Here is an 18350-nt window from a genome sequence, read left to right on the forward strand (position 1 = left end):
AATGTCTTAGCTTTAGTTTGTCGCTGCAAGCTATATAGCGATGCCTTTTGGTGGGACGGTGTCCCTCGCAGGGCGGACGTCAAGACTATACTTTCAGGGATCGTTTCTATAGCGCCCGGCCGGAGAAACGTGCTCGGAAGTGGTCAGGCTCGGTAACCGTGATGAAGAGCTCACGTGCGTTCCCCTGAGCGCGAAGCGAGTATCAAGCGCCGTGGCTAACGGCTGCCTGTTGCTTTTGATGACTGTTCCTTTCTTCCCGAGGGCAGGTTAGGAGGGGGAACGCGCAAGCTGAGCGGTTACTTCTCGTAGCGACGCGTCGAGCTGTGCTTTCTGCGGATGCGGCCTTAATTGTGTTTGTTGGCCTCTTTCGAGGGCCTTCCTTCTGTGCCGACCGTACTAGCTTTCGAGGCAGGCCTACTCTTAACAGGATAGACGCCTCGCGAGGGGCTTAATGTGGCCTATGTTTCATGAGCCTTTCGTGGAAACGTTCTGCGTACCAACGTCCAATGGTAGCCAAGTCCTGTTGCCCGGCTCGTGCGTTAAGGTCGCCAAGGGGTAAATGCTCCTTCCCCGGCGCGAGGTCCCGCTGATGGGCGGTGCTACCGCGTGCAAATTTTTGTGCTGCAAAGCGCTCTGGGAATGCTGGGTTTTACGAGCGCAGCTTAACACGGGAAGACTTTTCCCTGAAGGGCAACGATGAGGAATTTCCTGTGTGCAGGCACCTTGTCCACGCAGCTGTTCTGCACAGAGCCGAGTGTTGGAGCAGTAACCCCCACCACGACTTTAGCGAGGGGTGTGGAAGTGGCGCCCCCCCACCATCTCCTATGGCAACTCATACTTACCTGGCAGGGGAGATACCCTGATCACGAAGGGGGTTCTCCCAGGGTGAGGCTCAGCCATTGCACTCCGGCTGTGCTGACCCCTGCGATTTCCCCAAATGCGGGAAACTCGACTGCATAATTTCTGGTAGTGGGGGACTGCGTTCGCGCTTTCCCCTGATCATCCCGGTTTAACGATAGAGCCCGGGGATTGTCTCCGGTATCAGCTGGTGGTTCTCCAGGCGTGGCCCTTGCCGCTGCCTCCTAAGGGGGCTGCTCTAGCGCCTTAAGGCGCGCCTCCGTTATGGTTAGGGAAAAGGGTGCCGCCCCAGGCTCTTTGCGGCCTCGTCAGGTGTTGCTCCTGCGTCAGAGACGATATATCTGCATAAGCCCCACCCCTGGGAGGTCTTAAATCTTGAACGTGTGGTCTCATCACTCACGCTTCTCTGGTTGGTTTTTTTTCCTTCTTGCTTTTCCAAAGCATGCAAAAACGCCATCACAGAGCGTCCTCGGCCAAGCCGCTGATGTTGCCGTTCTGCGCTGCCTCGCAGCCTGCCTTGGATGTAATGTATGTTCAGTGGTTGAATAAACGCAATCTAGCCTACTTCACGCATTGACTTCTAAGAAAAAGCGTTACGAATTGGTTTTTTTTTTTGTCTGTTTTCATAAGATTCATGCATTGCAAAGTCTTCTTCTCTTTCGGTGTTGTGCGAATGTCTTAGCTTTAGTTTGTCGCTGCAAGCTATATAGCGATGCCTTTTGGTGGGACGGTGTCCCTCGCAGGGCGGACGTCAAGACTATACTTTCAGGGATCGTTTCTATAGCGCCCGACCGGAGAAACGTGCTCGGAAGTGGTCAGGCTCGGTAACCGTGATGAAGAGCTCACGTGCGTTCCCCTGAGCGCGAAGCGAGTATCAAGCGCCGTGGCTAACGGCTGCCTGTTGCTTTTGATGACTGTTCCTTTCTTCCCGAGGGCAGGTTAGGAGGGGGAACGCGCAAGCTGAGCGGTTACTTCTCGTAGCGACGCGTCGAGCTGTGCTTTCTGCGGATGCGGCCTTAATTGTGTTTGTTGGCCTCTTTCGAGGGCCTTCCTTCTGTGCCGACCGTACTAGCTTTCGAGGCAGGCCTACTCTTAACAGGATAGACGCCTCGCGAGGGGCTTAATGTGGCCTATGTTTCATGAGCCTTTCGTGGAAACGTTCTGCGTACCAACGTCAAATGGTAGCCAAGTCCTGTTGCCCGGCTCGTGCGTTAAGGTCGCCAAGGGGTAAATGCTCCTTCCCCGGCGCGAGGTCCCGCTGATGGGCGGTGCTACCGCGTGCAAATTTTTGTGCTGCAAAGCGCTCTGGGAATGCTGGATTTTACGAGCGCAGCTTAACACGGGAAGACTTTTCCCTGAAGGGCAACGATGAGGAATTTCCTGTGTGCAGGCACCTTGTCCACGCAGCTGTTCTGCACAGAGCCGAGTGTTGGAGCAGTAACCCCCACCACGACTTTAGCGAGGGGTGTGGAAGTGGCGCCCCCCCACCATCTCCTATGGCAACTCATACTTACCTGGCAGGGGAAATACCCTGATCACGAAGGGGGTTCTCCCAGGGTGAGGCTCAGCCATTGCACTCCGGCTGTGCTGACCCCTGCGATTTCCCCAAATGCGGGAAACTCGACTGCATAATTTCTGGTAGTGGGGGCCTGCGTTCGCGCTTTCCCCTGATCATCCCGGTTTAACGATAGAGCCCGAGGATTGTCTCCGGTATCAGCTGGTGGTTCTCCAGGCGTGGCCCTTGCCGCTGCCTCCTAAGGGGGCTGCTCTAGCGCCTTAAGGCGCGCCTCCGTTATGGTTAGGGAAAAGGGTGCCGCCCCAGGCTCTTTGCGGCCTCGTCAGGTGTTGCTCCTGCGTCAGAGACGATATATCTGCATAAGCCCCACCCCTGGGAGGTCTTAAATCTTAAACGTGTGGTCTCATCACTCACGCTTCTCTGGTTGGTTTTTTTTCCTTCTTGCTTTTCCAAAGCATGCAAAAACGCCATCACAGAGCGTCCTCGGCCAAGCCGCTGATGTTGCCGTTCTGCGCTGCCTCGCAGCCTGCCTTGGATGTAATGTATGTTCAGTGGTTGAATAAACGCAATCTAGCCTACTTCACGCATTGACTTCTAAGAAAAAGCGTTACGAATTGGTTTTTTTTTTGTCTGTTTTCATAAGATTCATGCATTGCAAAGTCTTCTTCTCTTTCGGTGTTGTGCGAATGTCTTAGCTTTAGTTTGTCGCTGCAAGCTATATAGCGATGCCTTTTGGTGGGACGGTGTCCCTCGCAGGGCGGACGTCAAGACTATACTTTCAGGGATCGTTTCTATAGCGCCCGACCGGAGAAACGTGCTCGGAAGTGGTCAGGCTCGGTAACCGTGATGAAGAGCTCACGTGCGTTCCCCTGAGCGCGAAGCGAGTATCAAGCGCCGTGGCTAACGGCTGCCTGTTGCTTCTGATGACTGTTCCTTTCTTCCCGAGGGCAGGTTAGGAGGGGGAACGCGCAAGCTGAGCGGTTACTTCTCGTAGCGACGCGTCGAGCTGTGCTTTCTGCGGCTGCGGCCTTAATTGTGTTTGTTGGCCTCTTTCGAGGGCCTTCCTTCTATGCCGACCGTACTAGCTTTCGAGGCAGGCCTACTCTTAACAGGATAGACGCCTCGCGAGGGGCTTAATGTGGCCTATGTTTCATGAGCCTTTCGTGGAAACGTTCTGCGTACCAACATCAAATGGTAGCCAAGTCCTGTTGCCCGGCTCGTGCGTTAAGGTCGCCAAGGGGTAAATGCTCCTTCCCCGGCGCGAGGTCCCGCTGATGGGCGGTGCTACCGCGTGCAAATTTTTGTGCTGCAAAGCGCTCTGGGAATGCTGGATTTTACGAGCGCAGCTTAACACGGGAAGACTTTTCCCTGAAGGGCAACGATGAGGAATTTCCTGTGTGCAGGCACCTTGTCCACGCAGCTGTTCTGCACAGAGCCGAGTGTTGGAGCAGTAACCCCCACCACGACTTTAGCGAGGGGTGTGGAAGTGGCGCCCCCCACCATCTCCTATGGCAACTCATACTTACCTGGCAGGGGAGATACCCTGATCACGAAGGGGGTTCTCCCAGGGTGAGGCTCAGCCATTGCACTCCGGCTGTGCTGACCCCTGCGATTTCCCCAAATGCGGGAAACTCGACTGCATAATTTCTGGTAGTGGGGGACTGCGTTCGCGCTTTCCCCTGATCATCCCGGTTTAACGATAGAGCCCGGGGATTATCTCCGGTATCAGCTGGTGGTTCTCCAGGCGTGGCCCTTGCCGCTGCCTCCTAAGGGGGCTGCTCTAGCGCCTTAAGGCGCGCCTCCGTTATGGTTAGGGAAAAGGGTGCCGCCCCAGGCTCTTTGCGGCCTCGTCAGGTGTTGCTCCTGCGTCAGAGACAATATATCTGCATAAGCCCCACCCCTGGGAGGTCTTAAATCTTAAACGTGTGGTCTCATCACTCACGCTTCTCTGGTTGGTTTTTTTTCCTTCTTGCTTTTCCAAAGCGTGCAAAAACGCCATCACAGAGCGTCCTCGGCCAAGCCGCTGATGTTGCCGTTCTGCGCTGCCTCGCAGCCTGCCTTGGATGTAATGTATGTTCAGTGGTTGAATAAACGCAATCTAGCCTACTTCACGCATTGACCTCTAAGAAAAAGCGTTACGAATTGGTTTTTTTTTTGTTTGTTTTCATAAGATTCATGCATTGCAAAGTCTTCTTCTCTTTCGGTGTTGTGCGAATGTCTTAGCTTTAGTTTGTCGCTGCAAGCTATATAGCGATGCCTTTTGGTGGGACGGTGTCCCTCGCAGGGCGGACGTCAAGACTATACTTTCAGGGATCGTTTCTATAGCGCCCGACCGGAGAAACGTGCTCGGAAGTGGTCAGGCTCGGTAACCGTGATGAAGAGCTCACGTGCGTTCCCCTGAGCGCGAAGCGAGTATCAAGCGCCGTGGCTAACGGCTGCCTGTTGCTTCTGATGACTGTTCCTTTCTTCCCGAGGGCAGGTTAGGAGGGGGAACGCGCAAGCTGAGCGGTTACTTCTCGTAGCGACGCGTCGAGCTGTGCTTTCTGCGGATGCGGCCTTAATTGTGTTTGTTGGCCTCTTTCGAGGGCCTTCCTTCTATGCCGACCGTACTAGCTTTCGAGGCAGGCCTACTCTTAACAGGATAGACGCCTCGCGAGGGGCTTAATGTGGCCTATGTTTCATGAGCCTTTCGTGGAAACGTTCTGCGTACCAACGTCAAATGGTAGCCAAGTCCTGTTGCCCGGCTCGTGCGTTAAGGTCGCCAAGGGGTAAATGCTCCTTCCCCGGCGCGAGGTCCCGCTGATGGGCGGTGCTACCGCGTGCAAATTTTTGTGCTGCAAAGCGCTCTGGGAATGCTGGATTTTACGAGCGCAGCTTAACACGGGAAGACTTTTCCCTGAAGGGCAACGATGAGGAATTTCCTGTGTGCAGGCACCTTGTCCACGCAGCTGTTCTGCACAGAGCCGAGTGTTGGAGCAGTAACCCCCACCACGACTTTAGCGAGGGGTGTGGAAGTGGCGCCCCCCACCATCTCCTATGGCAACTCATACTTACCTGGCAGGGGAGATACCCTGATCACGAAGGGGGTTCTCCCAGGGTGAGGCTCAGCCATTGCACTCCGGCTGTGCTGACCCCTGCGATTTCCCCAAATGCGGGAAACTCGACTGCATAATTTCTGGTAGTGGGGGACTGCGTTCGCGCTTTCCCCTGATCATCCTGGTTTAACGATAGAGCCCGGGGATTATCTCCGGTATCAGCTGGTGGTTCTCCAGGCGTGGCCCTTGCCGCTGCCTCCTAAGGGGGCTGCTCTAGCGCCTTAAGGCGCGCCTCCGTTATGGTTAGGGAAAAGGGTGCCGCCCCAGGCTCTTTGCGGCCTCGTCAGGTGTTGCTCCTGCGTCAGAGACAATATATCTGCATAAGCCCCACCCCTGGGAGGTCTTAAATCTTAAACGTGTGGTCTCATCACTCACGCTTCTCTGGTTGGTTTTTTTTCCTTCCTGTTTTTCCAAAGCGTGCAAAAACGCCATCACAGAGCGTCCTCGGCCAAGCCGCTGATGTTGCCGTTCTGCGCTGCCTCGCAGCCTGCCTTGGATGTAATGTATGTTCAGTGGTTGAATAAACGCAATCTAGCCTACTTCACGCATTGACTTCTAAGAAAAAGCGTTACGAATTGGTTTTTTTTTTGTTTGTTTTCATAAGATTCATGCATTGCAAAGTCTTCTTCTCTTTCGGTGTTGTGCGAATGTCTTAGCTTTAGTTTGTCGCTGCAAGCTATATAGCGATGCCTTTTGGTGGGACGGTGTCCCTCGCAGGGCGGACGTCAAGACTATACTTTCAGGGATCGTTTCTATAGCGCCCGACCGGAGAAACGTGCTCGGAAGTGGTCAGGCTCGGTAACCGTGATGAAGAGCTCACGTGCGTTCCCCTGAGCGCGAAGCGAGTATCAAGCGCCGTGGCTAACGGCTGCCTGTTGCTTCTGATGACTGTTCCTTTCTTCCCGAGGGCAGGTTAGGAGGGGGAACGCGCAAGCTGAGCGGTTACTTCTCGTAGCGACGCGTCGAGCTGTGCTTTCTGCGGATGCGGCCTTAATTGTGTTTGTTGGCCTCTTTCGAGGGCCTTCCTTCTATGCCGACCGTACTAGCTTTCGAGGCAGGCCTACTCTTAACAGGATAGACGCCTCGCGAGGGGCTTAATGTGGCCTATGTTTCATGAGCCTTTCGTGGAAACGTTCTGCGTACCAACGTCAAATGGTAGCCAAGTCCTGTTGCCCGGCTCGTGCGTTAAGGTCGCCAAGGGGTAAATGCTCCTTCCCCGGCGCGAGGTCCCGCTGATGGGCGGTGCTACCGCGTGCAAATTTTTGTGCTGCAAAGCGCTCTGGGAATGCTGGATTTTACGAGCGCAGCTTAACACGGGAAGACTTTTCCCTGAAGGGCAACGATGAGGAATTTCCTGTGTGCAGGCACCTTGTCCACGCAGCTGTTCTGCACAGAGCCGAGTGTTGGAGCAGTAACCCCCACCACGACTTTAGCGAGGGGTGTGGAAGTGGCGCCCCCCACCATCTCCTATGGCAACTCATACTTACCTGGCAGGGGAGATACCCTGATCACGAAGGGGGTTCTCCCAGGGTGAGGCTCAGCCATTGCACTCCGGCTGTGCTGACCCCTGCGATTTCCCCAAATGCGGGAAACTCGACTGCATAATTTCTGGTAGTGGGGGACTGCGTTCGCGCTTTCCCCTGATCATCCCGGTTTAACGATAGAGCCCGGGGATTGTCTCCGGTATCAGCTGGTGGTTCTCCAGGCGTGGCCCTTGCCGCTGCCTCCTAAGGGGGCTGCTCTAGCGCCTTAAGGCGCGCCTCCGTTATGGTTAGGGAAAAGGGTGCCGCCCCAGGCTCTTTGCGGCCTCGTCAGGTGTTGCTCCTGCGTCAGAGACGATATATCTGCATAAGCCCCACCCCTGGGAGGTCTTAAATCTTAAACGTGTGGTCTCATCACTCACGCTTCTCTGGTTGGTTTTTTTTCCTTCTTGCTTTTCCAAAGCGTGCAAAAACGCCATCACAGAGCGTCCTCGGCCAAGCCGCTGATGTTGCCGTTCTGCGCTGCCTCGCAGCCTGCCTTGGATGTAATGTATGTTCAGTGGTTGAATAAACGCAATCTAGCCTACTTCACGCATTGACCTCTAAGAAAAAGCGTTACGAATTGTTTTTTTTTTTGTTTGTTTTCATAAGATTCATGCATTGCAAAGTCTTCTTCTCTTTCGGTGTTGTGCGAATGTCTTAGCTTTAGTTTGTCGCTGCAAGCTATATAGCGATGCCTTTTGGTGGGACGGTGTCCCTCGCAGGGCGGACGTCAAGACTATACTTTCAGGGATCGTTTCTATAGCGCCCGACCGGAGAAACGTGCTCGGAAGTGGTCAGGCTCGGTAACCGTGATGAAGAGCTCACGTGCGTTCCCCTGAGCGCGAAGCGAGTATCAAGCGCCGTGGCTAACGGCTGCTTGTTGCTTTTGATGACTGTTCCTTTCTTCCCGAGGGCAGGTTAGGAGGGGGAACGCGCAAGCTGAGCGGTTACTTCTCGTAGCGACGCGTCGAGCTGTGCTTTCTGCGGATGCGGCCTTAATTGTGTTTGTTGGCCTCTTTCGAGGGCCTTCCTTCTGTGCCGACCGTACTAGCTTTCGAGGCAGGCCTACTCTTAACAGGATAGACGCCTCGCGAGGGGCTTAATGTGGCCTATGTTTCATGAGCCTTTCGTGGAAACGTTCTGCGTACCAACATCAAATGGTAGCCAAGTCCTGTTGCCCGGCTCGTGCGTTAAGGTCGCCAAGGGGTAAATGCTCCTTCCCCGGCGCGAGGTCCCGCTGATGGGCGGTGCTACCGCGTGCAAATTTTTGTGCTGCAAAGCGCTCTGGGAATGCTGGATTTTACGAGCGCAGCTTAACACGGGAAGACTTTTCCCTGAAGGGCAACGATGAGGAATTTCCTGTGTGCAGGCACCTTGTCCACGCAGCTGTTCTGCACAGAGCCGAGTGTTGGAGCAGTAACCCCCACCACGACTTTAGCGAGGGGTGTGGAAGTGGCGCCCCCCACCATCTCCTATGGCAACTCATACTTACCTGGCAGGGGAGATACCCTGATCACGAAGGGGGTTCTCCCAGGGTGAGGCTCAGCCATTGCACTCCGGCTGTGCTGACCCCTGCGATTTCCCCAAATGCGGGAAACTCGACTGCATAATTTCTGGTAGTGGGGAACTGCGTTCGCGCTTTCCCCTGATCATCCCGGTTTAACGATAGAGCCCGGGGATTATCTCCGGTATCAGCTGGTGGTTCTCCAGGCGTGGCCCTTGCCGCTGCCTCCTAAGGGGGCTGCTCTAGCGCCTTAAGGTGCGCCTCCGTTATGGTTAGGGAAAAGGGTGCCGCCCCAGGCTCTTTGCGGCCTCGTCAGGTGTTGCTCCTGCGTCAGAGACAATGTATCTGCATAAGCCCCACCCCTGGGAGGTCTTAAATCTTAAACGTGTGGTCTCATCACTCACGCTTCTCTGGTTGGTTTTTTTTCCTTCTTGCTTTTCCAAAGCGTGCAAAAACGCCATCACAGAGCGTCCTCGGCCAAGCCGCTGATGTTGCCGTTCTGCGCTGCCTCGCAGCCTGCCTTGGATGTAATGTATGTTCAGTGGTTGAATAAACGCAATCTAGCCTACTTCACGCATTGACTTCTAAGAAAAAGCGTTACGAATTGGTTTTTTTTTTGTTTGTTTTCATAAGATTCATGCATTGCAAAGTCTTCTTCTCTTTCGGTGTTGTGCGAATGTCTTAGCTTTAGTTTGTCGCTGCAAGCTATATAGCGATGCCTTTTGGTGGGACGGTGTCCCTCGCAGGGCGGACGTCAAGACTATACTTTCAGGGATCGTTTCTATAGCGCCCGACCGGAGAAACGTGCTCGGAAGTGGTCAGGCTCGGTAACCGTGATGAAGAGCTCACGTGCGTTCCCCTGAGCGCGAAGCGAGTATCAAGCGCCGTGGCTAACGGCTGCCTGTTGCTTTTGATGGCTGTTCCTTTCTTCCCGAGGGCAGGTTAGGAGGGGGAACGCGCAAGCTGAGCGGTTACTTCTCGTAGCGACGCGTCGAGCTGTGCTTTCTGCGGATGCGGCCTTAATTGTGTTTGTTGGCCTCTTTCGAGGGCCTTCCTTCAATGCCGACCGTACTAGCTTTCGAGGCAGGCCTACTCTTAACAGGATAGATGCCTCGCGAGGGGCTTAATGTGGCCTATGTTTCATGAGCCTTTCGTGGAAACGTTCTGCGTACCAACATCAAATGGTAGCCAAGTCCTGTTGCCCGGCTCGTGCGTTAAGGTCGCCAAGGGGTAAATGCTCCTTCCCCGGCGCGAGGTCCTGCTGATGGGCGGTGCTACCGCGTGCAAATTTTTGTGCTGCAAAGCGCTCTGGGAATGCTGGATTTTACGAGCGCAGCTTAACACGGGAAGACTTTTCCCTGAAGGGCAACGATGAGGAATTTCCTGTGTGCAGGCACCTTGTCCACGCAGCTGTTCTGCACAGAGCCGAGTGTTGGAGCAGTAACCCCCACCACGACTTTAGCGAGGGGTGTGGAAGTGGCGCCCCCCACCATCTCCTATGGCAACTCATACTTACCTGGCAGGGGAGATACCCTGATCACGAAGGGGGTTCTCCCAGGGTGAGGCTCAGCCATTGCACTCCGGCTGTGCTGACCCCTGCGATTTCCCCAAATGCGGGAAACTCGACTGCATAATTTCTGGTAGTGGGGGACTGCGTTCGCGCTTTCCCCTGATCATCCCGGTTTAACGATAGAGCCCGGGGATTGTCTCCGGTATCAGCTGGTGGTTCTCCAGGCGTGGCCCTTGCCGCTGCCTCCTAAGGGGGCTGCTCTAGCGCCTTAAGGCGCGCCTCCGTTATGGTTAGGGAAAAGGGTGCCGCCCCAGGCTCTTTGCGGCCTCGTCAGGTGTTGCTCCTGCGTCAGAGACAATATATCTGCATAAGCCCCACCCCTGGGAGGTCTTAAATCTTAAACGTGTGGTCTCATCACTCACGCTTCTCTGGTTGGTTTTTTTTCCTTCTTGCTTTTCCAAAGCGTGCAAAAACGCCATCACAGAGCGTCCTCGGCCAAGCCGCTGATGTTGCCGTTCTGCGCTGCCTCGCAGCCTGCCTTGGATGTAATGTATGTTCAGTGGTTGAATAAACGCAATCTAGCCTACTTCACGCATTGACTTCTAAGAAAAAGCGTTACGAATTGTTTTTTTTTTTGTTTGTTTTCATAAGATTCATGCATTGCAAAGTCTTCTTCTCTTTCGGTGTTGTGCGAATGTCTTAGCTTTAGTTTGTCGCTGCAAGCTATATAGCGATGCCTTTTGGTGGGACGGTGTCCCTCGCAGGGCGGACGTCAAGACTATACTTTCAGGGATCGTTTCTATAGCGCCCGACCGGAGAAACGTGCTCGGAAGTGGTCAGGCTCGGTAACCGTGATGAAGAGCTCACGTGCGTTCCCCTGAGCGCGAAGCGAGTATCAAGCGCCGTGGCTAACGGCTGCCTGTTGCTTTTGATGACTGTTCCTTTCTTCCCGAGGGCAGGTTAGGAGGGGGAACGCGCAAGCTGAGCGGTTACTTCTCGTAGCGACGCGTCGAGCTGTGCTTTCTGCGGATGCGGCCTTAATTGTGTTTGTTGGCCTCTTTCGAGGGCCTTCCTTCTGTGCCGACCGTACTAGCTTTCGAGGCAGGCCTGCTCTTAACAGGATAGACGCCTCGCGAGGGGCTTAATGTGGCCTATGTTTCATGAGCCTTTCGTGGAAACGTTCTGCGTACCAACGTCAAATGGTAGCCAAGTCCTGTTGCCCGGCTCGTGCGTTAAGGTCGCCAAGGGGTAAATGCTCCTTCCCCGGCGCGAGGTCCCGCTGATGGGCGGTGCTACCGCGTGCAAATTTTTGTGCTGCAAAGCGCTCTGGGAATGCTGGATTTTACGAGCGCAGCTTAACACGGGAAGACTTTTCCCTGAAGGGCAACGATGAGGAATTTCCTGTGTGCAGGCACCTTGTCCACGCAGCTGTTCTGCACAGAGCCGAGTGTTGGAGCAGTAACCCCCACCACGACTTTAGCGAGGGGTGTGGAAGTGGCGCCCCCCCACCATCTCCTATGGCAACTCATACTTACCTGGCAGGGGAAATACCCTGATCACGAAGGGGGTTCTCCCAGGGTGAGGCTCAGCCATTGCACTCCGGCTGTGCTGACCCCTGCGATTTCCCCAAATGCGGGAAACTCGACTGCATAATTTCTGGTAGTGGGGGACTGCGTTCGCGCTTTCCCCTGATCATCCCGGTTTAACGATAGAGCCCGAGGATTGTCTCCGGTATCAGCTGGTGGTTCTCCAGGCGTGGCCCTTGCCGCTGCCTCCTAAGGGGGCTGCTCTAGCGCCTTAAGGCGCGCCTCCGTTATGGTTAGGGAAAAGGGTGCCGCCCCAGGCTCTTTGCGGCCTCGTCAGGTGTTGCTCCTGCGTCAGAGACGATATATCTGCATAAGCCCCACCCCTGGGAGGTCTTAAATCTTAAACGTGTGGTCTCATCACTCACGCTTCTCTGGTTGGTTTTTTTTCCTTCTTGCTTTTCCAAAGCATGCAAAAACGCCATCACAGAGCGTCCTCGGCCAAGCCGCTGATGTTGCCGTTCTGCGCTGCCTCGCAGCCTGCCTTGGATGTAATGTATGTTCAGTGGTTGAATAAACGCAATCTAGCCTACTTCACGCATTGACTTCTAAGAAAAAGCGTTACGAATTGGTTTTTTTTTTGTCTGTTTTCATAAGATTCATGCATTGCAAAGTCTTCTTCTCTTTCGGTGTTGTGCGAATGTCTTAGCTTTAGTTTGTCGCTGCAAGCTATATAGCGATGCCTTTTGGTGGGACGGTGTCCCTCGCAGGGCGGACGTCAAGACTATACTTTCAGGGATCGTTTCTATAGCGCCCGACCGGAGAAACGTGCTCGGAAGTGGTCAGGCTCGGTAACCGTGATGAAGAGCTCACGTGCGTTCCCCTGAGCGCGAAGCGAGTATCAAGCGCCGTGGCTAACGGCTGCCTGTTGCTTTTGATGACTGTTCCTTTCTTCCCGAGGGCAGGTTAGGAGGGGGAACGCGCAAGCTGAGCGGTTACTTCTCGTAGCGACGCGTCGAGCTGTGCTTTCTGCGGATGCGGCCTTAATTGTGTTTGTTGGCCTCTTTCGAGGGCCTTCCTTCTGTGCCGACCGTACTAGCTTTCGAGGCAGGCCTGCTCTTAACAGGATAGACGCCTCGCGAGGGGCTTAATGTGGCCTATGTTTCATGAGCCTTTCGTGGAAACGTTCTGCGTACCAACGTCAAATGGTAGCCAAGTCCTGTTGCCCGGCTCGTGCGTTAAGGTCGCCAAGGGGTAAATGCTCCTTCCCCGGCGCGAGGTCCCGCTGATGGGCGGTGCTACCGCGTGCAAATTTTTGTGCTGCAAAGCGCTCTGGGAATGCTGGATTTTACGAGCGCAGCTTAACACGGGAAGACTTTTCCCTGAAGGGCAACGATGAGGAATTTCCTGTGTGCAGGCACCTTGTCCACGCAGCTGTTCTGCACAGAGCCGAGTGTTGGAGCAGTAACCCCCACCACGACTTTAGCGAGGGGTGTGGAAGTGGCGCCCCCCACCATCTCCGATGGCAACTCATACTTACCTGGCAGGGGAGATACCCTGATCACGAAGGGGGTTCTCCCAGGGTGAGGCTCAGCCATTGCACTCCGGCTGTGCTGACCCCTGCGATTTCCCCAAATGCGGGAAACTCGACTGCATAATTTCTGGTAGTGGGGGACTGCGTTCGCGCTTTCCCCTGATCATCCCGGTTTAACGATAGAGCCCGGGGATTATCTCCGGTATCAGCTGGTGGTTCTCCAGGCGTGGCCCTTGCCGCTGCCTCCTAAGGGGGCTGCTCTAGCGCCTTAAGGCGCGCCTCCGTTATGGTTAGGGAAAAGGGTGCCGCCCCAGGCTCTTTGCGGGCTCGTCAGGTGTTGCTCCTGCGTCAGAGACAATATATCTGCATAAGCCCCACCCCTGGGAGGTCTTAAATCTTAAACGTGTGGTCTCATCACTCACGCTTCTCTGGTTGGTTTTTTTTCCTTCTTGCTTTTCCAAAGCGTGCAAAAACGCCATCACAGAGCGTCCTCGGCCAAGCCGCTGATGTTGCCGTTCTGCGCTGCCTCGCAGCCTGCCTTGGATGTAATGTATGTTCAGTGGTTGAATAAACGCAATCTAGCCTACTTCACGCATTGACCTCTAAGAAAAAGCGTTACGAATTGGTTTTTTTTTTGTTTGTTTTCATAAGATTCATGCATTGCAAAGTCTTCTTCTCTTTCGGTGTTGTGCGAATGTCTTAGCTTTAGTTTGTCGCTGCAAGCTATATAGCGATGCCTTTTGGTGGGACGGTGTCCCTCGCAGGGCGGACGTCAAGACTATACTTTCAGGGATCGTTTCTATAGCGCCCGACCGGAGAAACGTGCTCGGAAGTGGTCAGGCTCGGTAACCGTGATGAAGAGCTCACGTGCGTTCCCCTGAGCGCGAAGCGAGTATCAAGCGCCGTGGCTAACGGCTGCCTGTTGCTTCTGATGACTGTTCCTTTCTTCCCGAGGGCAGGTTAGGAGGGGGAACGCGCAAGCTGAGCGGTTACTTCTCGTAGCGACGCGTCGAGCTGTGCTTTCTGCGGCTGCGGCCTTAATTGTGTTTGTTGGCCTCTTTCGAGGGCCTTCCTTCTATGCCGACCGTACTAGCTTTCGAGGCAGGCCTACTCTTAACAGGATAGACGCCTCGCGAGGGGCTTAATGTGGCCTATGTTTCATGAGCCTTTCGTGGAAACGTTCTGCGTACCAACATCAAATGGTAGCCAAGTCCTGTTGCCCGGCTCGTGCGTTAAGGTCGCCAAGGGGTAAATGCTCCTTCCCCGGCGCGAGGTCCCGCTGATGGGCGGTGCTACCGCGTGCAAATTTTTGTGCTGCAAAGCGCTCTGGGAATGCTGGATTTTACGAGCGCAGCTTAACACGGGAAGACTTTTCCCTGAAGGGCAACGATGAGGAATTTCCTGTGTGCAGGCACCTTGTCCACGCAGCTGTTCTGCACAGAGCCGAGTGTTGGAGCAGTAACCCCCACCACGACTTTAGCGAGGGGTGTGGAAGTGGCGCCCCCCACCATCTCCTATGGCAACTCATACTTACCTGGCAGGGGAGATACCCTGATCACGAAGGGGGTTCTCCCAGGGTGAGGCTCAGCCATTGCACTCCGGCTGTGCTGACCCCTGCGATTTCCCCAAATGCGGGAAACTCGACTGCATAATTTCTGGTAGTGGGGGACTGCGTTCGCGCTTTCCCCTGATCATCCCGGTTTAACGATAGAGCCCGGGGATTATCTCCGGTATCAGCTGGTGGTTCTCCAGGCGTGGCCCTTGCCGCTGCCTCCTAAGGGGGCTGCTCTAGCGCCTTAAGGCGCGCCTCCGTTATGGTTAGGGAAAAGGGTGCCGCCCCAGGCTCTTTGCGGCCTCGTCAGGTGTTGCTCCTGCGTCAGAGACAATATATCTGCATAAGCCCCACCCCTGGGAGGTCTTAAATCTTAAACGTGTGGTCTCATCACTCACGCTTCTCTGGTTGGTTTTTTTTCCTTCTTGCTTTTCCAAAGCGTGCAAAAACGCCATCACAGAGCGTCCTCGGCCAAGCCGCTGATGTTGCCGTTCTGCGCTGCCTCGCAGCCTGCCTTGGATGTAATGTATGTTCAGTGGTTGAATAAACGCAATCTAGCCTACTTCACGCATTGACCTCTAAGAAAAAGCGTTACGAATTGGTTTTTTTTTTGTTTGTTTTCATAAGATTCATGCATTGCAAAGTCTTCTTCTCTTTCGGTGTTGTGCGAATGTCTTAGCTTTAGTTTGTCGCTGCAAGCTATATAGCGATGCCTTTTGGTGGGACGGTGTCCCTCGCAGGGCGGACGTCAAGACTATACTTTCAGGGATCGTTTCTATAGCGCCCGACCGGAGAAACGTGCTCGGAAGTGGTCAGGCTCGGTAACCGTGATGAAGAGCTCACGTGCGTTCCCCTGAGCGCGAAGCGAGTATCAAGCGCCGTGGCTAACGGCTGCCTGTTGCTTCTGATGACTGTTCCTTTCTTCCCGAGGGCAGGTTAGGAGGGGGAACGCGCAAGCTGAGCGGTTACTTCTCGTAGCGACGCGTCGAGCTGTGCTTTCTGCGGATGCGGCCTTAATTGTGTTTGTTGGCCTCTTTCGAGGGCCTTCCTTCTATGCCGACCGTACTAGCTTTCGAGGCAGGCCTACTCTTAACAGGATAGACGCCTCGCGAGGGGCTTAATGTGGCCTATGTTTCATGAGCCTTTCGTGGAAACGTTCTGCGTACCAACGTCAAATGGTAGCCAAGTCCTGTTGCCCGGCTCGTGCGTTAAGGTCGCCAAGGGGTAAATGCTCCTTCCCCGGCGCGAGGTCCCGCTGATGGGCGGTGCTACCGCGTGCAAATTTTTGTGCTGCAAAGCGCTCTGGGAATGCTGGATTTTACGAGCGCAGCTTAACACGGGAAGACTTTTCCCTGAAGGGCAACGATGAGGAATTTCCTGTGTGCAGGCACCTTGTCCACGCAGCTGTTCTGCACAGAGCCGAGTGTTGGAGCAGTAACCCCCACCACGACTTTAGCGAGGGGTGTGGAAGTGGCGCCCCCCACCATCTCCTATGGCAACTCATACTTACCTGGCAGGGGAGATACCCTGATCACGAAGGGGGTTCTCCCAGGGTGAGGCTCAGCCATTGCACTCCGGCTGTGCTGACCCCTGCGATTTCCCCAAATGCGGGAAACTCGACTGCATAATTTCTGGTAGTGGGGGACTGCGTTCGCGCTTTCCCCTGATCATCCCGGTTTAACGATAGAGCCCGGGGATTATCTCCGGTATCAGCTGGTGGTTCTCCAGGCGTGGCCCTTGCCGCTGCCTCCTAAGGGGGCTGCTCTAGCGCCTTAAGGCGCGCCTCCGTTATGGTTAGGGAAAAGGGTGCCGCCCCAGGCTCTTTGCGGCCTCGTCAGGTGTTGCTCCTGCGTCAGAGACAATATATCTGCATAAGCCCCACCCCTGGGAGGTCTTAAATCTTAAACGTGTGGTCTCATCACTCACGCTTCTCTGGTTGGTTTTTTTTCCTTCCTGTTTTTCCAAAGCGTGCAAAAACGCCATCACAGAGCGTCCTCGGCCAAGCCGCTGATGTTGCCGTTCTGCGCTGCCTCGCAGCCTGCCTTGGATGTAATGTATGTTCAGTGGTTGAATAAACGCAATCTAGCCTACTTCACGCATTGACTTCTAAGAAAAAGCGTTACGAATTGGTTTTTTTTTTGTTTGTTTTCATAAGATTCATGCATTGCAAAGTCTTCTTCTCTTTCGGTGTTGTGCGAATGTCTTAGCTTTAGTTTGTCGCTGCAAGCTATATAGCGATGCCTTTTGGTGGGACGGTGTCCCTCGCAGGGCGGACGTCAAGACTATACTTTCAGGGATCGTTTCTATAGCGCCCGACCGGAGAAACGTGCTCGGAAGTGGTCAGGCTCGGTAACCGTGATGAAGAGCTCACGTGCGTTCCCCTGAGCGCGAAGCGAGTATCAAGCGCCGTGGCTAACGGCTGCCTGTTGCTTCTGATGACTGTTCCTTTCTTCCCGAGGGCAGGTTAGGAGGGGGAACGCGCAAGCTGAGCGGTTACTTCTCGTAGCGACGCGTCGAGCTGTGCTTTCTGCGGATGCGGCCTTAATTGTGTTTGTTGGCCTCTTTCGAGGGCCTTCCTTCTATGCCGACCGTACTAGCTTTCGAGGCAGGCCTACTCTTAACAGGATAGACGCCTCGCGAGGGGCTTAATGTGGCCTATGTTTCATGAGCCTTTCGTGGAAACGTTCTGCGTACCAACGTCAAATGGTAGCCAAGTCCTGTTGCCCGGCTCGTGCGTTAAGGTCGCCAAGGGGTAAATGCTCCTTCCCCGGCGCGAGGTCCCGCTGATGGGCGGTGCTACCGCGTGCAAATTTTTGTGCTGCAAAGCGCTCTGGGAATGCTGGATTTTACGAGCGCAGCTTAACACGGGAAGACTTTTCCCTGAAGGGCAACGATGAGGAATTTCCTGTGTGCAGGCACCTTGTCCACGCAGCTGTTCTGCACAGAGCCGAGTGTTGGAGCAGTAACCCCCACCACGACTTTAGCGAGGGGTGTGGAAGTGGCGCCCCCCACCATCTCCTATGGCAACTCATACTTACCTGGCAGGGGAGATACCCTGATCACGAAGGGGGTTCTCCCAGGGTGAGGCTCAGCCATTGCACTCCGGCTGTGCTGACCCCTGCGATTTCCCCAAATGCGGGAAACTCGACTGCATAATTTCTGGTAGTGGGGGACTGCGTTCGCGCTTTCCCCTGATCATCCCGGTTTAACGATAGAGCCCGGGGATTGTCTCCGGTATCAGCTGGTGGTTCTCCAGGCGTGGCCCTTGCCGCTGCCTCCTAAGGGGGCTGCTCTAGCGCCTTAAGGCGCGCCTCCGTTATGGTTAGGGAAAAGGGTGCCGCCCCAGGCTCTTTGCGGCCTCGTCAGGTGTTGCTCCTGCGTCAGAGACGATATATCTGCATAAGCCCCACCCCTGGGAGGTCTTAAATCTTAAACGTGTGGTCTCATCACTCACGCTTCTCTGGTTGGTTTTTTTTCCTTCTTGCTTTTCCAAAGCATGCAAAAACGCCATCACAGAGCGTCCTCGGCCAAGCCGCTGATGTTGCCGTTCTGCGCTGCCTCGCAGCCTGCCTTGGATGTAATGTATGTTCAGTGGTTGAATAAACGCAATCTAGCCTACTTCACGCATTGACTTCTAAGAAAAAGCGTTACGAATTGGTTTTTTTTTTGTCTGTTTTCATAAGATTCATGCATTGCAAAGTCTTCTTCTCTTTCGGTGTTGTGCGAATGTCTTAG

The 18350-nt window shown here is 54.5% G+C and overlaps 24 non-coding genes across 24 annotated transcripts; all 24 read left to right on the forward strand.

Annotated features, from left to right (window-relative positions):
- The first annotated feature begins 81 nt into the window (after positions 1 to 81).
- LOC128475518 (small nucleolar RNA U3) lies at positions 82 to 297 on the forward strand. Its single transcript, XR_008346574.1, has one exon. It is a non-coding gene; the product is annotated as a small nucleolar RNA U3 (small nucleolar RNA).
- Positions 298 to 834: 537 nt separating this feature from the next.
- On the forward strand, positions 835 to 998 carry LOC128480791 (U1 spliceosomal RNA). The gene has a single exon (XR_008350577.1). It is a non-coding gene; the product is annotated as a U1 spliceosomal RNA (small nuclear RNA).
- A 613-nt stretch (positions 999 to 1611) lies between these two features.
- On the forward strand, positions 1612 to 1827 carry LOC128481189 (small nucleolar RNA U3). The gene has a single exon (XR_008350945.1). It is a non-coding gene; the product is annotated as a small nucleolar RNA U3 (small nucleolar RNA).
- A 537-nt stretch (positions 1828 to 2364) lies between these two features.
- Positions 2365 to 2528, forward strand: LOC128481097 (U1 spliceosomal RNA). Its single transcript, XR_008350869.1, has one exon. It is a non-coding gene; the product is annotated as a U1 spliceosomal RNA (small nuclear RNA).
- A 612-nt stretch (positions 2529 to 3140) lies between these two features.
- On the forward strand, positions 3141 to 3356 carry LOC128475521 (small nucleolar RNA U3). The gene has a single exon (XR_008346577.1). It is a non-coding gene; the product is annotated as a small nucleolar RNA U3 (small nucleolar RNA).
- Positions 3357 to 3892: 536 nt separating this feature from the next.
- LOC128480793 (U1 spliceosomal RNA) lies at positions 3893 to 4056 on the forward strand. Its single transcript, XR_008350579.1, has one exon. It is a non-coding gene; the product is annotated as a U1 spliceosomal RNA (small nuclear RNA).
- A 612-nt stretch (positions 4057 to 4668) lies between these two features.
- LOC128475522 (small nucleolar RNA U3) lies at positions 4669 to 4884 on the forward strand. Its single transcript, XR_008346578.1, has one exon. It is a non-coding gene; the product is annotated as a small nucleolar RNA U3 (small nucleolar RNA).
- A 536-nt stretch (positions 4885 to 5420) lies between these two features.
- LOC128480794 (U1 spliceosomal RNA) lies at positions 5421 to 5584 on the forward strand. The gene has a single exon (XR_008350580.1). It is a non-coding gene; the product is annotated as a U1 spliceosomal RNA (small nuclear RNA).
- Positions 5585 to 6196: 612 nt separating this feature from the next.
- LOC128475523 (small nucleolar RNA U3) lies at positions 6197 to 6412 on the forward strand. The gene has a single exon (XR_008346579.1). It is a non-coding gene; the product is annotated as a small nucleolar RNA U3 (small nucleolar RNA).
- Positions 6413 to 6948: 536 nt separating this feature from the next.
- On the forward strand, positions 6949 to 7112 carry LOC128480795 (U1 spliceosomal RNA). The gene has a single exon (XR_008350581.1). It is a non-coding gene; the product is annotated as a U1 spliceosomal RNA (small nuclear RNA).
- Positions 7113 to 7724: 612 nt separating this feature from the next.
- LOC128481153 (small nucleolar RNA U3) lies at positions 7725 to 7940 on the forward strand. Its single transcript, XR_008350911.1, has one exon. It is a non-coding gene; the product is annotated as a small nucleolar RNA U3 (small nucleolar RNA).
- A 536-nt stretch (positions 7941 to 8476) lies between these two features.
- On the forward strand, positions 8477 to 8640 carry LOC128480991 (U1 spliceosomal RNA). Its single transcript, XR_008350769.1, has one exon. It is a non-coding gene; the product is annotated as a U1 spliceosomal RNA (small nuclear RNA).
- A 612-nt stretch (positions 8641 to 9252) lies between these two features.
- On the forward strand, positions 9253 to 9468 carry LOC128475636 (small nucleolar RNA U3). Its single transcript, XR_008346688.1, has one exon. It is a non-coding gene; the product is annotated as a small nucleolar RNA U3 (small nucleolar RNA).
- A 536-nt stretch (positions 9469 to 10004) lies between these two features.
- On the forward strand, positions 10005 to 10168 carry LOC128480796 (U1 spliceosomal RNA). Its single transcript, XR_008350582.1, has one exon. It is a non-coding gene; the product is annotated as a U1 spliceosomal RNA (small nuclear RNA).
- A 612-nt stretch (positions 10169 to 10780) lies between these two features.
- On the forward strand, positions 10781 to 10996 carry LOC128481190 (small nucleolar RNA U3). The gene has a single exon (XR_008350946.1). It is a non-coding gene; the product is annotated as a small nucleolar RNA U3 (small nucleolar RNA).
- Positions 10997 to 11533: 537 nt separating this feature from the next.
- Positions 11534 to 11697, forward strand: LOC128481014 (U1 spliceosomal RNA). The gene has a single exon (XR_008350790.1). It is a non-coding gene; the product is annotated as a U1 spliceosomal RNA (small nuclear RNA).
- Positions 11698 to 12309: 612 nt separating this feature from the next.
- Positions 12310 to 12525, forward strand: LOC128481191 (small nucleolar RNA U3). The gene has a single exon (XR_008350947.1). It is a non-coding gene; the product is annotated as a small nucleolar RNA U3 (small nucleolar RNA).
- A 536-nt stretch (positions 12526 to 13061) lies between these two features.
- Positions 13062 to 13225, forward strand: LOC128480797 (U1 spliceosomal RNA). Its single transcript, XR_008350583.1, has one exon. It is a non-coding gene; the product is annotated as a U1 spliceosomal RNA (small nuclear RNA).
- A 612-nt stretch (positions 13226 to 13837) lies between these two features.
- LOC128475524 (small nucleolar RNA U3) lies at positions 13838 to 14053 on the forward strand. Its single transcript, XR_008346580.1, has one exon. It is a non-coding gene; the product is annotated as a small nucleolar RNA U3 (small nucleolar RNA).
- Positions 14054 to 14589: 536 nt separating this feature from the next.
- Positions 14590 to 14753, forward strand: LOC128480799 (U1 spliceosomal RNA). Its single transcript, XR_008350584.1, has one exon. It is a non-coding gene; the product is annotated as a U1 spliceosomal RNA (small nuclear RNA).
- A 612-nt stretch (positions 14754 to 15365) lies between these two features.
- Positions 15366 to 15581, forward strand: LOC128475525 (small nucleolar RNA U3). Its single transcript, XR_008346581.1, has one exon. It is a non-coding gene; the product is annotated as a small nucleolar RNA U3 (small nucleolar RNA).
- A 536-nt stretch (positions 15582 to 16117) lies between these two features.
- On the forward strand, positions 16118 to 16281 carry LOC128480800 (U1 spliceosomal RNA). The gene has a single exon (XR_008350585.1). It is a non-coding gene; the product is annotated as a U1 spliceosomal RNA (small nuclear RNA).
- A 612-nt stretch (positions 16282 to 16893) lies between these two features.
- On the forward strand, positions 16894 to 17109 carry LOC128475526 (small nucleolar RNA U3). The gene has a single exon (XR_008346582.1). It is a non-coding gene; the product is annotated as a small nucleolar RNA U3 (small nucleolar RNA).
- A 536-nt stretch (positions 17110 to 17645) lies between these two features.
- Positions 17646 to 17809, forward strand: LOC128480801 (U1 spliceosomal RNA). The gene has a single exon (XR_008350586.1). It is a non-coding gene; the product is annotated as a U1 spliceosomal RNA (small nuclear RNA).
- The last annotated feature ends 541 nt before the right edge of the window (positions 17810 to 18350 follow it).

Source organism: Spea bombifrons, chromosome 2 (assembly GCF_027358695.1).
Source record: "Spea bombifrons isolate aSpeBom1 chromosome 2, aSpeBom1.2.pri, whole genome shotgun sequence".
NCBI lineage: Eukaryota > Metazoa > Chordata > Amphibia > Anura > Pelobatidae > Spea > Spea bombifrons.